Here is a 14,520-nt window from a genome sequence, read left to right on the forward strand (position 1 = left end):
GTCTTTTTCTGTTTTTAATGGAATATACATATCATTTGTACTTGTTGGTGAATTTTTTTTTTGCTTAAAAAATTAGAAAAAGAGTAGATAAAAAATTTTAGTGTTATTTTTGCCCCCACTAAGATTTTTTTCTGGCTTTGCCACTGACTGAAATGACAAGTGGTTGTGAGTATCTTAGGAGTATTGTTTTGCTTCAAAATCGAACTAAATTCATCTGCATCATTTCCGGCAAATAGCTACAAAAGCAAAAGGCAAGAAAAGCAAATAAGAAACATACATGATAACCTGAGATTGAATTAAATTTCCCAAGAATTCTTTCCCAATCAGTACCTTGAGTGCAAAAAGAAAGTAAAAAATGCAAAAAGGAATTAGCTCCTCATCATTAGGCTTGTAGATAGTCTCATCAAGCTCCCCAGTGTTTTCAATCGTGCGAGGGATCTTCTTCGATGGAGATTGCTTGTAGAAATTAATGTCAATCAAAATAGTATTGGATGCTCTTTCTAATTGATCACTCTAAAGCTGAAGCTATTAAACATTGAAATTTCTTCACTAAGTTTGTATTAATAGTAAAATAATTGTTTGAATCCATAAATAGCATAACAACTAGTTTAAACAACTTGCATAGATTCTCATCAGCCTAATCTTTTACCCAACCACTTTAGCAAACTAACCAAACATAAATTTCATTTCCACCATTATCTACCTAGACTCTTATCACAAACCTCCTTTATGATTTTTGCTACCATTCATTTTAGTCTTAATTAATCCTGATACGGAATCTTGTTAGCTTTGAAGCTTGTCGAAGTCATTTGCATCAAGAACGGTCATCAAGTTGTGTTTTAGTGGATGAGTGAGTTATTAGTTATAGTAGTAGTTTATTTACCAAAATTTCCAGCTAGTTGGTTGAGGTAGGTTTGAGTAAAGTTAGTTGGTTTTATGTTAAGTTGAGTCGTTACTTTTAGAAGAATAAAAGGCTAGGGTCATGTTGACCATAGTAAGGATTAGTTACTTCTAGATAGTTAAGGATTAATTAAGCGAGTTCTAGTATGGTTAGGAGTATTGTGTCTTGTAAAGGCTATAAAAAAATCTGTTTTACGTTTGTCATACAGTGGATAATATTTTGAGAAAAATTTCAGGTTTCTTTCTTGAGAGAAAGGGTTCTTTTGGCTTGTGAAAGCCGATTTTGAACATCTTAGAGTAGGTCTATGGTAATTCGACGACTTATCAATCAAGTAATTACCCGGATTGTGGCGTCGTTCTACCCATTCTAATCAATCTCGCACGGTCCTTGATTGATTACGAATTCCATCCCTAAGCGTTATACCTTAACCTAGGTCCAGGGCTTGTGGTTCATGTTCTTAATTTATGTTGGCGTATTGAGAATCGTATCAATTGGTATTAGAGCTAGTTGAAAGGTATCAACATTATATCCTTATTTTCTTTAAGTTTCTAGGGTTTCTTGTTTCTTTGTATTCTTGATTGTTTGCTGTTTTAGGTCTTTCCTGATTCGTGTCTTGTTTTTTAGTTTTGATTATTGTTAAAAAAATCATACTGTTCATCATACTGTAGCGATTACTGTTCATTGCTACTATAGCAACTACTGTTCATTCCAAAATCACTATTCATCTAATTCAATTTTCTGTTAGTTTTGTAGTTTCATCTTGATACAGTTCCTGAAAATTTTTAAAAAAAATTCTGTTCATAGAATTTCTTGAGAAATTCAAAACTTACCTAGGGTTTGTGGAGGAATTCAAGTTCTTAGTTGAGTCGTTTCTTGTGTTGAGTCGTTTCTTGAAATCTTGAATTGCAAAGTTGTTGTTTTGTGGTGATTCTTGAAGTTCTTGGAGGTTTCTTGATTGAATCTTTGTTGCCCAAAATTTCAGCAAGTTTCTTGAAGTTCTTGAACTAAACTTGTGAAGTTCTTGAATTTCTTAAACCAAGCTTGAAGATCTCTTGACTTTCTTGAAGAACAACTCCTGAATTTTTGAAATCTTGAAATCTTGAAATCTTGTTGGTGGAAACTAAAGAATCTTGATTTGGTTTCCAGGTCTTGAAAGACAAACATTGAAGCCGAATTCTTGCACTAAACTTAGTCCTTGCTCCAAAACAGATTTTTTTTTCCTCAAACCAAATCCGAACCTGTTTTGGGAAAAGTGGAAAAAAATTTCCAGCAGCCTTGAATATCTTGATCCGTTGAAAACCACCTGAAAATTAGTTGTTTTCGAAAACAAGAAAGAAAAAGGCAGCACGCTATTGTAAACAAGAAGGAAAAGCCGCGTGCAAGTATCCAAATTCAAATCGGATTCCCCTAGTATTACCATAACTGATTCTTTCTTGTCCAAACCTTTTTGGAAATAAACCAAAGCACCATAAATTCTTGTTCCACCAGAAAAAAAAACGCAGCAAACCAGAAATTTTCCTTGCTCCAAGTGCAACATTCAATTCAGCTTGCAATTAGGAAAGTCGTGTCTTCTTTATTCAAAATTTCTTGGTCTGAATTCTAGAGTCATTCTTGCTGTTGCTTAAACAAAATTTCCAGCATCTTTAGAGGCGTAAATCTGAAAAAAAAAATTCATCTTTGTTATGTACCGTTTTCCAGCATTTACTTCACGCAAATTCTAGCATACTTGAGGTCTAATTTCAGCAAATTTCCAGCACCTTTTTTCCGAGTTCAACTCTTGTTTTTGATTGAAAAATTTTGATTGTGCTACAATCTTGTGAATACTACTTGATAAGTAAAGTTTCATCTTAAGGATAGTTCTAAGTTATTCAAGACCACCAAATAACATCCATTAGAGCTTGATTGTCAGCTCATTAGAGTGATTGAGTGCAAAGACAAGCATTGAGGGTAAATACGTAAGGGAGTGTGTGAGGCAATATACACTTGTTTCTTGCTTACCTTTTTTGCAGGTTACATTAACATGTCAATCTGAGAGGAATCACGCATTGCTAACTCTAAACTTATCATGGAGGCTATGATGAGTGAACTCCAAAGTAAGATGAGATTGGAATTTGACTCATTACATGAACGGATAGATCGTCTTGAAAATTGCCAAAATCAAAGTGGAACAAGCCAAGGAAGGAGTAATAGAGTAGAAAATAGAGCTTCTAATGATGAATATGAGGAGGATGAAGGTCGAACAAGGGCTGTCCGAAACATCAATAACAGAGGTGATGATCAAATCAAGGGAATAAAGCTGAAAATTCTATCTTTCCAAGGAAATCCGACCCCGAGACTTACTTGGAATGGGAGAAGAAGATCGAGATGATATTTGAATGCAATAATTACATGGATGAGCAGAAAGTAAAACTTGCAACCGTGGAGTTCACTGACTATGCATCGGTATGGTAGGATCAACTATGCCTTAGTCGTAGAAGGAATCGTGAGCGGGCTATGGAAACTTAGGAGGAGTTGTGAGGATTGATGCGAAAGAGATTTGTCCCTAACTATTATCATCGAGACTTGCATAATAGGTTACAAACTCTTACTAAAGACAATATGTCCGTGGAAGATTATTACAAGGAGATAGAGATAGCTATGATGAGGGTTTACGTGCAAGAAGATTTAGAATCTACAATGTCCAAGTTTTTAAATGGTCTGAGGCCTGAAACTGTAGAGATAGTTGAGTTCCAATGCTATCTAGCTATGAATGAGTTGTTGGACAAAGCGGTGAAGATGAAAAGGTGCCTCAAGAGGAGGGGTAACACTCTTCCTAATTCTAACTATCAAACTGAAAATTGCCGAAATTCTACTTTAAGAAGTGATGAAAAGAGCTCGGTTCCTTCTCAATCACTAAAAAACTACATGATGTAAAACTAGCAGCTAAAATCAAGGTTGAGTTTGGTACACGGACTCTAAAACCACGAAGTAGAGAGACTAAATGCTTTAAGTGTCAAGATTTTGGACACATAATATCTCAATATCTCAACCAGAGGACCATGCTTATCTTGCCAAACAGAGAAGTTGTATCGGATAATGAGGACGATTGTGAAGGTATGCCACCTTTAGTGGAGGAAAGCGATAACTCTGAGGAAGAATTGCCTATTGAGGGTAAAATTGGCTTCTTGGTTGTCCGAAAGGTGCTTACTACTCGAGCCATAGAGAAGGAAGATGTGCAAAGAGAGAATTTATTCGACACTTGTCATATCAAGGACAAGTTGTATAGTCTAATAATTGATGGTGGAAGTTGCACAAATGTAATGAGTTTGTTCATGGTTGAGAAATTGACTCTTCCAACCACCAAGCACCCAAAGCCATATCGACTCCAATGACTAAATAATAATGGTGGTGAACTAGTTTATAGGCAAGTGAAAGTACCATTCCGCATTGGTAAGTATGAAGACGAAGTGGTATGTGACATGGTACCAATGCAAGCAAGCCATTTGATCTTAGGCCATCCTTGGCAATTTGATAAAACTATCCGCTTCGATGGACGAGTTAATAAGTATTCCTTCATGCATGGTGATAGAAAGGTTACTCTTGTTCCCCTTATTCCTAGACAGGTCCAAGAGGATTAAGTGAGGTTACATCAGGAATGCGAGTTAGAGTATGAGTTGAGGAAAAAGGAAAAGAGTGAGGCCCAAAGTGGTGATGAGAGAAAGGCATTAGTTAGTTTGGCCAAAGAGGTGTATAAAGATAGGAAACATTGTTTGCTAGTATGAGTTGAGCATGTGAGATTCTTTCTTGTAACTTTACTAACTTGTTTGCGACTAGTTTTCCTTCCTTTTTGCAGGTTAAGCAAGAGGACATGGAATTGCATGATTGCTGTCCAATTTCAACCAACCTTGCTGCCATTCCTTTTCGTGAAGATGTCAATGACACAATTCTAGAAATTTATATCTTATTGCCTTCATTTCTTCCTTCTTATCATGTCTATGTTTCTTTTACACATTTATTTCGTTTTTGTGAGTTGTCTACTAACCTTTGGGACTGATTGTGTACCAAGAGTTCGTTTAAAGATTGCGTTCCTCAATGAACATTACAACTACTATTTTCGACTTGTAGATAGTCCAAGTGAAGTTCTAACATCACCAAATCAGATTTTGCAATTTACGAGTTTCATTGAGCTTGAAGAGGTTGGTTTCATAGAAGATGCTACGCACCAATTTGAAGATCCATATCTCATTGATACACAAGCATTGAAGTTGGTCCAGGAATTTCAAGGTACTGTAATCGGTCATTTCCAGCATTGCCCATGGTGGTCCTTGTATTGGATGCAATTCTTGGTCGTGTTCATCATGAGGTAATCTTGATGGTATGTAACTCTTCTTGTGTCCTTTCGTGCATCGATTTGTGGTCAAATCACTTTTAAGAGGAGGGAAATGATACGAAATCTTGTTAGCTTTGAAGCTTGTCAAAGTCGTTTACATCAAGAATGGTCATCAAGTTGTGTTTTAGTGGATGATTGATTTATTAGTTGTAGTAGTCATTTATTTTTCCCAAGTTTCTAGCCAATTGGTTGAGGTTGGTTCGAGTAATATTAGTTGGTTTCACGTTAAGTTGAGTCATTACTTTTAGAAGAATAAAATGTTAGGGTCATGTTGACCATAATAAGGATTAGTTACTTCTAAGTCGTTAAGGATTAGTTAAGTGAGTTCTAGTATGATTAGGAGTATTGTGTCTTGTAAAGGCTATAAAAAGCCTTAGTTTTATGTTTGTCATACAGTGAATAATATTTTGAGAAAATTTTCAGATTTCTTTTTTGAGAGAAAGGGTTCTTTTGGCTTATGAAAACCGACTTTGAACATTTTAGAGTAGGCCTAAGGTGATTCACCGATTTATCAATCAAGTAATCAGCTTGATTGTGGTGTGACGGGATTTTGCTATACGTACAAGTTAAAAAATCCGAAATACACCCTTTTCACTGCAAGTATACAGGTCAACTAGTAGTTTAGGGTATATATCGGGTTGATCCCACGAGAAAGATTGAACAATTACCGGCACTACTAAAGCTTCTATATTATTTACACTATCAGTGAATTATAAGAAATGAAACCTAATGAACTTATGCAAAATAACAAATGAAAGCTCCTTAGGTTATAGTATCCCTAACTACTCATGCAAGTGCTATTTTTGGATCATTGAAAACTACTATCTTGGCTAGTTATGGTGTAATTTCCTTATGTATATGAATCCTACTTTCGTAGTGAATCAATTATACTCATAACTAATCCATACCTATTCTCATGGTTATAAAATTAGTTACAAGTTCATTTCTTCTGTGAAATTACATGAAATGAATCACTAAAACCACATAAGTGTACCTCTACTCTTGTGAGTGTACTCCCTATGTTTAGCATTTCTTGAACCAGTGTTAAATCTCAATTTTCATTGCAGAAACAACACCTTAGATAATCACAATTAATGGTACCATATTAATCATGATTTAAAGAGCTAAAGTACTAAATAACTTGCTCAAAATAATGGCATCAAACAGCCAAATAATAAACACTAGCAATCACAGAAAGTTCAACCAAACCCAAGGCATAAACTTTAGAAACACATAATAACATATAAATCCATAACTTGTATATTAACTAAACTTGGAATGAAGTACAAAAGATAAAGAGTTGGAAAGGAATGTAACCCTTGTCACATGAGTTTATCTCCTTGCCTTATTCATCCTCCAACCTCTTCTTCATCTAGCAAATAAATAAGATGGATGAACTAACTAGCTAACTATCCTATACTATACTAATCTAACACTCAAAAAATGGAAGAACTACATTTCTGCAGACTCCAAGCTTTCTCCCGTATGTCCCTCCTCAATCTTGCAATGGTTTTGGCTATATAAAAGTAAAAAATGGTCAAGGAATGAGGTTTACACCTCCCTTTTAGAGCTGCAAAGTGGTTGCCACATGTCTAACATTACATGTGACTTGTTGGAGGTGAAATCAAGTTGTCCGCATAAAGAATAGCCTTTTTTTACCACAATCCGGCCAATTTTCGGCCGGATTGCTATGGTGACCTTTTGTGCAATTTCTGTTCAATTTCCAGCTCTGCTCCGATTTTTGCCTCAACTTCAACTGAACTTTTATTGATGATAGAAGCTGATTTAACTCTTGACCAAAACATAAAACTTGTAGTTCTTTGAGTTAACTTTCCAATGCATCAAGAATCACCTCATTTGGATTTGTGTAGGCTGAGAAATGACTGAAATACCCTTGACTGCTCAATGCCCTGTTTCAGCTTCGACCAATAGAAATTGGTTACTGTAATTTGACTTTTTGACCTGGAAAACCTTCAAACTGGATTTCAATGTTTTCACCAAAGTTGTAGATCTATCTCTTATCTTCAAATTGGTTCAAGAATCATCTCAATCTGATTACTGTAACTCAAGTTATAGTCGAAATACTAAAATGTGTCAAAGCTGTCAAAATACACAAAATGCAAGTAAAAAGTGATAAAAATCTCATTTAATCATTTAAGAACATTTTTCTCCAATTATAGCCAAAATGATTCATTTTCTTCCAATAATATAACCAAAGTGACTAAAAATAACATAAAATGTCATTCAAATATAACGTAAATTAGTCACTTATCAAATTCCCCCACATTTAAATCATTGCTTGTCCTCAAGCAATCCACACATAATCAACCACAATAATTCAAGAGGTGAAACAATATATGCATTATTGGCAAATTTAATTCCTCATGACTTGGGAACAATCATTATACAATTGTTCAAATTACACTAAATACTTATAATATCAAGTAAAGGAAAGATAATTATACCCTAATTTTAACAAGTTAAACTTAATCTCTCACCCTAACCTAATTTTACAAATAAGCAAATCACATAGTCGTTTTATAGCCTTTCTCCTCCTATAATTATCTTTTTCTCAAAAATTCTACAACTAAGAGGGACTTATTCACACTTGATTTTTTACTTAAGTAGTGAAAATGCCTTTTTACGCGAAAATCGACACTTTTAGGTGAAGATCTCCAGTTACTCAACATTTCACTTATTTAAATTGCTATGCATACTCGTAATTCAAATACCTTTTTATGCGAAAATTGACATTTGTAGATGCCAACCCCCGGTTACTCGGTACGAGAATTATTAGAGTAGAATAATTTTTATTTATTTATTTATTATTATTTATTTTCTTTTTATTTTTCTCTTCTTTTTTTAAGAAAATAAATAGATTGTCCCTCATAGAAAATTATATAAAAATAATCAAAGGAGTAGTATAACCTTTTATCAACTATATCAATCACTTATTTGGAAAATTAAGTAAAGAGGAGAAATCTCATTAAACAAGCAAAATTATAGGCATAATTTTTCCCACTTTACCAGATATACTTTCTAAAATGCAAAAATCCTAATTGCATAATAACCATTTCCAAGTCAAATGAAGATTAAACCTTCCAAAATACATATAACATTTCAACAAATGGAAGATTAGATCACTTAAAGTTGGAACAATTTGGCCCTTTTTGAATAAAAATGCAAAAATTTAAAGAACTTTTGGGCCATAATGAAATATTGGAAAAAATTTTGAAAAAATTTGACAGAGTTTTCCCTTATAAATGGATGAAACTCCCTGCCAACAAACCAATTTTCAAGCAAATTATCCACATGGCAAAATTTTCAAGCACAATTCCAATATTTCTAAGCATTCGAATCCACAAAATATCATCACATAGCATTAAAATGCAAGTTCAAATATTTCCTTCCCCCACACTTAAACTTCACATTGTCCTCAATGTGAGAAAAGGAAAATAAATAAAGAGTAAAAGAAAATACCCCTCTTATGACTTGCGCGAGCGGAATCCATGGCAATGTGACGAATTTCCAACCTTAATTGAGAAAGAATGGAGAGCTCAATTATTGCACCCTGAAAAAAGACAAAATCAACTTCTTAAAAATAAAAGGTTGCAATCAACAAGAAGAAAACATGCAATTCAAGGAAAATAGAAAAATGATCAAGCATGTGGAACCATACAATGTTCAAGGGATAAAAACATGAAATGAGCTAATCTTTTCTAATCAAATATATGCATTAGTATCCAAAGCAAAGAAAAGCTAATTTCACAAAATAAGCCCACCATCATGAATAAAGTAAGTTCCATTTATACATTTTGTCATCAATGATCAAGTTCCCTCAAGTACAAAAATAATTTCAAAATGGAGGCAAACACACCAAATCAAAATTTAAATGACCTTCTTGAGAACTCATGAAATACTAAAAACCATTGAACCACAAGGATTATAAGTGCATTTATGAATTTCATCAATTAAAGTCATCTTCAATTCACCTTTTCTTTTAGAATTACCTAAAAATTTAAGAAATCATTCAACCAAGCACCTTTTCATTCATTAGATAATCTAAATTACTCACATGAATATCATAAAGCAAATTAAAATGCTACATTAGCCACTTAATATGCAACTTTGTCACCAAGCCAAATTAAGCATAAAACTAGCAAAAATTCACCAAATAAAGACAATAAGTGCAAACCACAAGATGTATTAATCACTAACAATCACCAATAGCATCAATAAGCTCAAATAAATATACCTAACTTCACATGTTAAAAATTGCCTAAAAATAGACAATATTCAACCATGGCAAAGTTTAAATGACAAAGTTAGGTGAAAATTGGCTACTCAAAGTGGTTTGGTGATGTTTAGTGATGAACATGATGTGAAAATCTCCAAGAAACTCACCCCCATTCGGCCTCAATTGAGTGATTAAAGAAGGTGCAACCCTAATTAATGGTAAGCTTGAAACCACTTTAGAGTTATTTTTTGAAAGAATGTGAACTATAAAATCCACTCTAGAGGTTAAGAGGAGTGATTTGGTGAAGGTTCTTTGAAGATTAGATAGTGAAAAGTGGTGTTTTAGTGAGTGATATGTGTTTAAAGTGTTAGTGTGTGAGTGGGGTTGAAGAAGACAAGAGGGAAGAATTTGGGGAATCAGCCCTTCTTTTGCACGAAATTGGCCAAAATTCGGCCAGTTTATGGTTGCATATCCGGTCGGATTGTCGGCCGGATTCTGGCCAATGTGCTGGAAAATTTTTTTTCGTCCTCCCCTGTTAATCCAGCCATGAATCCGGCCAAAATTTGGCTGAATTTTGCTGCAAAAAATCTTCTGATTGCAGAAGTAGATTCGAGGTCTCGGATCCATTGAATCTGCACTTATTGTACAAGTTTTTGCAATTTTCAATTTGACCCCAATTTGAAACACACTCTCTAATTCGTACTTTACAATGAAATTTTTAACAATTCAACACTTAATGCACATGAAAGTGATTTAAACATGAATCTCAACACCTCAAAACAAATCAAAGACATATAGAATACAATTTGAGGGTTGAGGTTCTTGGATCAAATAGTCTCCTTGACACTTTCAATGCACATGATGGTGCTCAAATGGTTCAAAAGAGTGCAAATAGGTTATGAACACATTTAAACACTTGAATGCACTTCAACTTCATGCAAAAGACTGACTTAACCTCATATCATGAAATTAAACATTGTAAACTCAAAAATAAAGGTTAAACTTCCCTTTTTCACATCGGTCTCCACTCCTTATAAACTTTTTTTGCATTTGAAATCATTTGCATGAACCTTTGCCACTGCCACCTATAACACACACAAAAACACTAGTTTAAACAACTTAAAAGCTATTAAAAACAAGAAATCATTGGGTTGCCTCCCAACAAGCGCTTCTTTATAGTCATTAGCTTGACTACATCACCTCATTTTTCAAGGAGGTTTAGTTAACGAGTAATCCATCATTTTAGGCTGTGGTGGATCATTAAAATGTGACATTATAGCAAAAGCCACATGACCTAATGATGTGAGAAATGGAAGTGACTTACCTATCCCAAGTATTTCATAGATATTACCTTGAATATGCACCACTTGAGAACTTACCAAGGGAAATACAATGAGGATATTTTGGGTAACAATATCTTTAGAACCTATACTTTCAATACACTCCTCAAGAGGGGTAAAAAATGAGTTATTAAAACTCACCTCTTGAGGTTCAAGGTTAATTCTAAAGATATTATTATGTGAAATGGACATTTGCTCATTGAAATACACATTAGATTCATCATTTTCACCAAAATGCAATCCACTTTCACATACAACATTCCCACCATTCATGTTAGGATCATTTTGTAAATTATTAGAAGAAATAACTTCACACAATACATATTGCTCATGTATTCTACCAAAGTGAGAAGTTAATTCATCTATTCTTTCCTCAATCCTATCAAAACGGTCGAAAGTCACATTAGCTAATTTTTCTATAGCTAACTCCCAAGATGACTTAGAATCATTAGCTACCCATTTTATTGCCAACTCCTAAGATGATTTTGATTCATATTGGACACATTCAGGTTGGTAATCGTAAAAATATGAAGAATTACTATAAGAACATTGATTATCCCAACCATAAGTAGGAGAATTGCTCCAATTAGCACTATATTGATCAAAACAAGGATTGTAATGTTCTAATTCATCATAGTAATCCATATTTTATGCTTGCATACATGTATTAATAGCATGATAACCTCCACACAAGTCACAAATCTTATGATAAGAATTAAAAACAGTAGCATTCCTTCTTTGTTCAATGCATAATTGTGTCCATTTGAACTTGTAACATGACAACATCACGTTTTGCCTTTAAGCACCTTAAACCATCTTCAAAAGACATACCTTCAGTAATTTCTTGGTTACCTCTGTTAAAGGAGTTTTGCACTTGGTAACCATCCATTGCCAATCTTTCACTTCTCAAGCATTGTCCTCCAAATAGACCTACCCTCCTCATCACCTAAAATTGCTTTTAAACAACTTAAGAGCAAAATTAATAAGAAGAATAGCTGATTCACATATAAAACACAAAAATAAAAGAAAATAACATTCAATACACACTAGACAACTAATAAAATATCTAAACTAATAAAGTTGCTCTTCACACCGATATTGCCAAATCTTCCCTGGCAACGGCGCCAAAAACTTGACGAAATTTTGCTATACGTACAAGTTAAAAAATCTGAAATACACCCGTTTCACTACAAGTATACAGGTCAACTAGTAGTTTAGGGTATATATCGGGTCGATCCCACGAGAAAGATTGAACAATTATCGACACTACAAAAACTTCTCTATTATTTAGACTATCAATGAATTATAAGAAATGAAACCTATTGAACTTATACAAAATAACAAATGAAAGCTTCTTAGGTTATGGTATCCCTAACTACTCATGCAAGTGCTATTTTTGGATCATGGAGAACTACTATCTTGGCTAGTTACGGTGTAATTTCCTTATGCATATGAATCCTGCTTTCGTAGTGAATCAATTATACTCATAACTAATCCATACCTATTCTCATAGTTATGAAATTAGCTACAAATTTATTTTTTCTGTGAAATTACATGAAATGAATCACTAAAACCACATAGGTGCACCTCTACTCTCGTGAGTGTACTCCCTATGTTTAGCACTTCTTGAACCAGTGTTAAATCTCAATTTTTCATTGTATAAACAACATCTTAGATAATCACAATTAATGGTACCAGATTAATCATGATATAAAGAGCTAAAGTACTAAATAACTTGCTCAAAATAATAACATCAAACAGCCAAATAATAAACACTAGCAATCATAGAAAGTTCAACCAAATCCAAGGCATAAACTTTAGAAACACATAATAACATATAAATCCATAACTTGTATATTAAGTAAACTTGGAATGAAGTACAAAAGATAAAGAGTTGGAAAGGAATGTAACCCTTGTCACAGGAGGTCATCTCCTTGCCTTCTTCATCCTCCAACCTCTTCTTCATCTAGCAAATAAACAAGATGGATGAACTAACTAGCTAACTATCCTATACTATACTAACCTAACACTCAGAAAATAGAAGGACTATATTTCTGCAGACTTCAAGCTTTCTCCCGTATGTCTCTCCTCAATCTTGCAATGGTTTTGGCTATATAAAGGTAAAAAGTGGTCAAGGAATGAGGTTTACACCTCTCTTTTACAGCTGTAAAGTGATTGTCACATGTTTAGCATTACATGTGACTTGTTGGAGGTGAAATCAAGTTGTCCGCGTAAAGAGAAGCATTTTCTGACCACAATCCAGCCAAAAATCTGGCCAATTTCCGGCCGGATTGCTACAGTGACCTTTTGTGCAATTTCTGTTCAATTTCCAGCCCTGCTCCGATTTTTGCCTCAACTTCAACTGAACTTTTATTGATGATAGAAGCTGATTTAACTCTTGACCAAAACATAAAACTTGTAGCTCTTTGAGTTAGCTTTCCAATGTATCAAGAATCACCTTATTTGGATTTGTGTAGGCTGAGAAATAACTGAAATACCCTTGACTGCTCAATGCCCTGTTTCAGTTTCGACCAATAGAAATTGGCTACTGCAATTCGACTTTTTGACCTAGGAAACCTTCAAACTGGATTTCAATGTCTTCACCAAAGTTATAGATCTATCTCTTATCTTCAAATTGATTTAAGAATCATCTCAATCCGATCACTGTAGCTCAAGTTTTAGTCGAAATACTAAAATGTATCAAAACTGTCAAAATACACAAAATGCAAGTAAAAAGTGATAAAAACCTCATTTAATCATTTAAGAACTTTTTTCCCCAATTATAGCCAAAATGATTCATTTTCTTTCAATAATATAACAAAAGTGACTAAAAATAACATAAAATGTCATTCAAATATAACGTAAATTAGTCACTTATCATGGTGTCGTTCTACCTGTTCTAATCAATCTCGCACGGTCCTTGATTGATTACGAATTCTATCCTTAACCGTTATACCTTAACCTAGGTCCAGGACTTATGGTTCATGTTCTTGATTCGACTTGGCGTATCAAGAATCGTATCAAATCCTCGCCTAAAAATGTTAAAATCAATCAAACACAGTAATAATAGTTCACATGCATTATATATCAAAACCTACTCATTCCAAATCATTAGTATTTATTAGGGTTTATTTACAAATAAAAATGATAAAATTAGTCAAATTCACAAATTAATAGTACATACTTCATTGGATATAAAAAGTTACTTATTCTAAATGATTAGTATTGATTAGAGGCTTCTAATTGGAAACCACATAAAACCCTAAAGCATCCAGATAAACAAAATGCATTCATACGATGGAGAAAGAGGAAGAGAGAGAGAGAGAGAGAGAGAGAGAGGAAATGCAAACCTTCTCGCCAAGTTCAAGAGCTCTCTGCTTGGCCGCTTCACGAGCCTTGGTCCTCCTATGTTTCTCAACCATTTTCTCAAGCATTTTCTAGTGCTTAAACTTGGTGTGGATAGGCGACCTGATGCGGACGAGGCCCATGGCGTCAAGGCCCATGGCGTTCAAGTAGACCCTGTGAAGGTGCCCCAAGGCCCCGTGATACGAGCACGAGTTAAGAGATTCAAGGAATCACTTCAAGCCTTGGTTTATGCCGCCCAAGCCCAAGAGAAATCGCCCATTGAAGGGATTGAGTTGGAAGATCCTTGCGAGACTACTAAAGTGTTGCT

General features: G+C 34.3%; 1 pseudogene; it reads right to left on the reverse strand.

The window, feature by feature from the left end:
• Nucleotides 1-14,520, reverse strand: part of LOC113693616 (uncharacterized) — a 49,601-nt pseudogene that overhangs the window by 6,334 nt on the left and 28,747 nt on the right.

The sequence above is a fragment of the Coffea arabica genome, chromosome 1e (assembly GCF_036785885.1).
Source record: "Coffea arabica cultivar ET-39 chromosome 1e, Coffea Arabica ET-39 HiFi, whole genome shotgun sequence".
Lineage (NCBI taxonomy): Eukaryota > Viridiplantae > Streptophyta > Magnoliopsida > Gentianales > Rubiaceae > Coffea > Coffea arabica.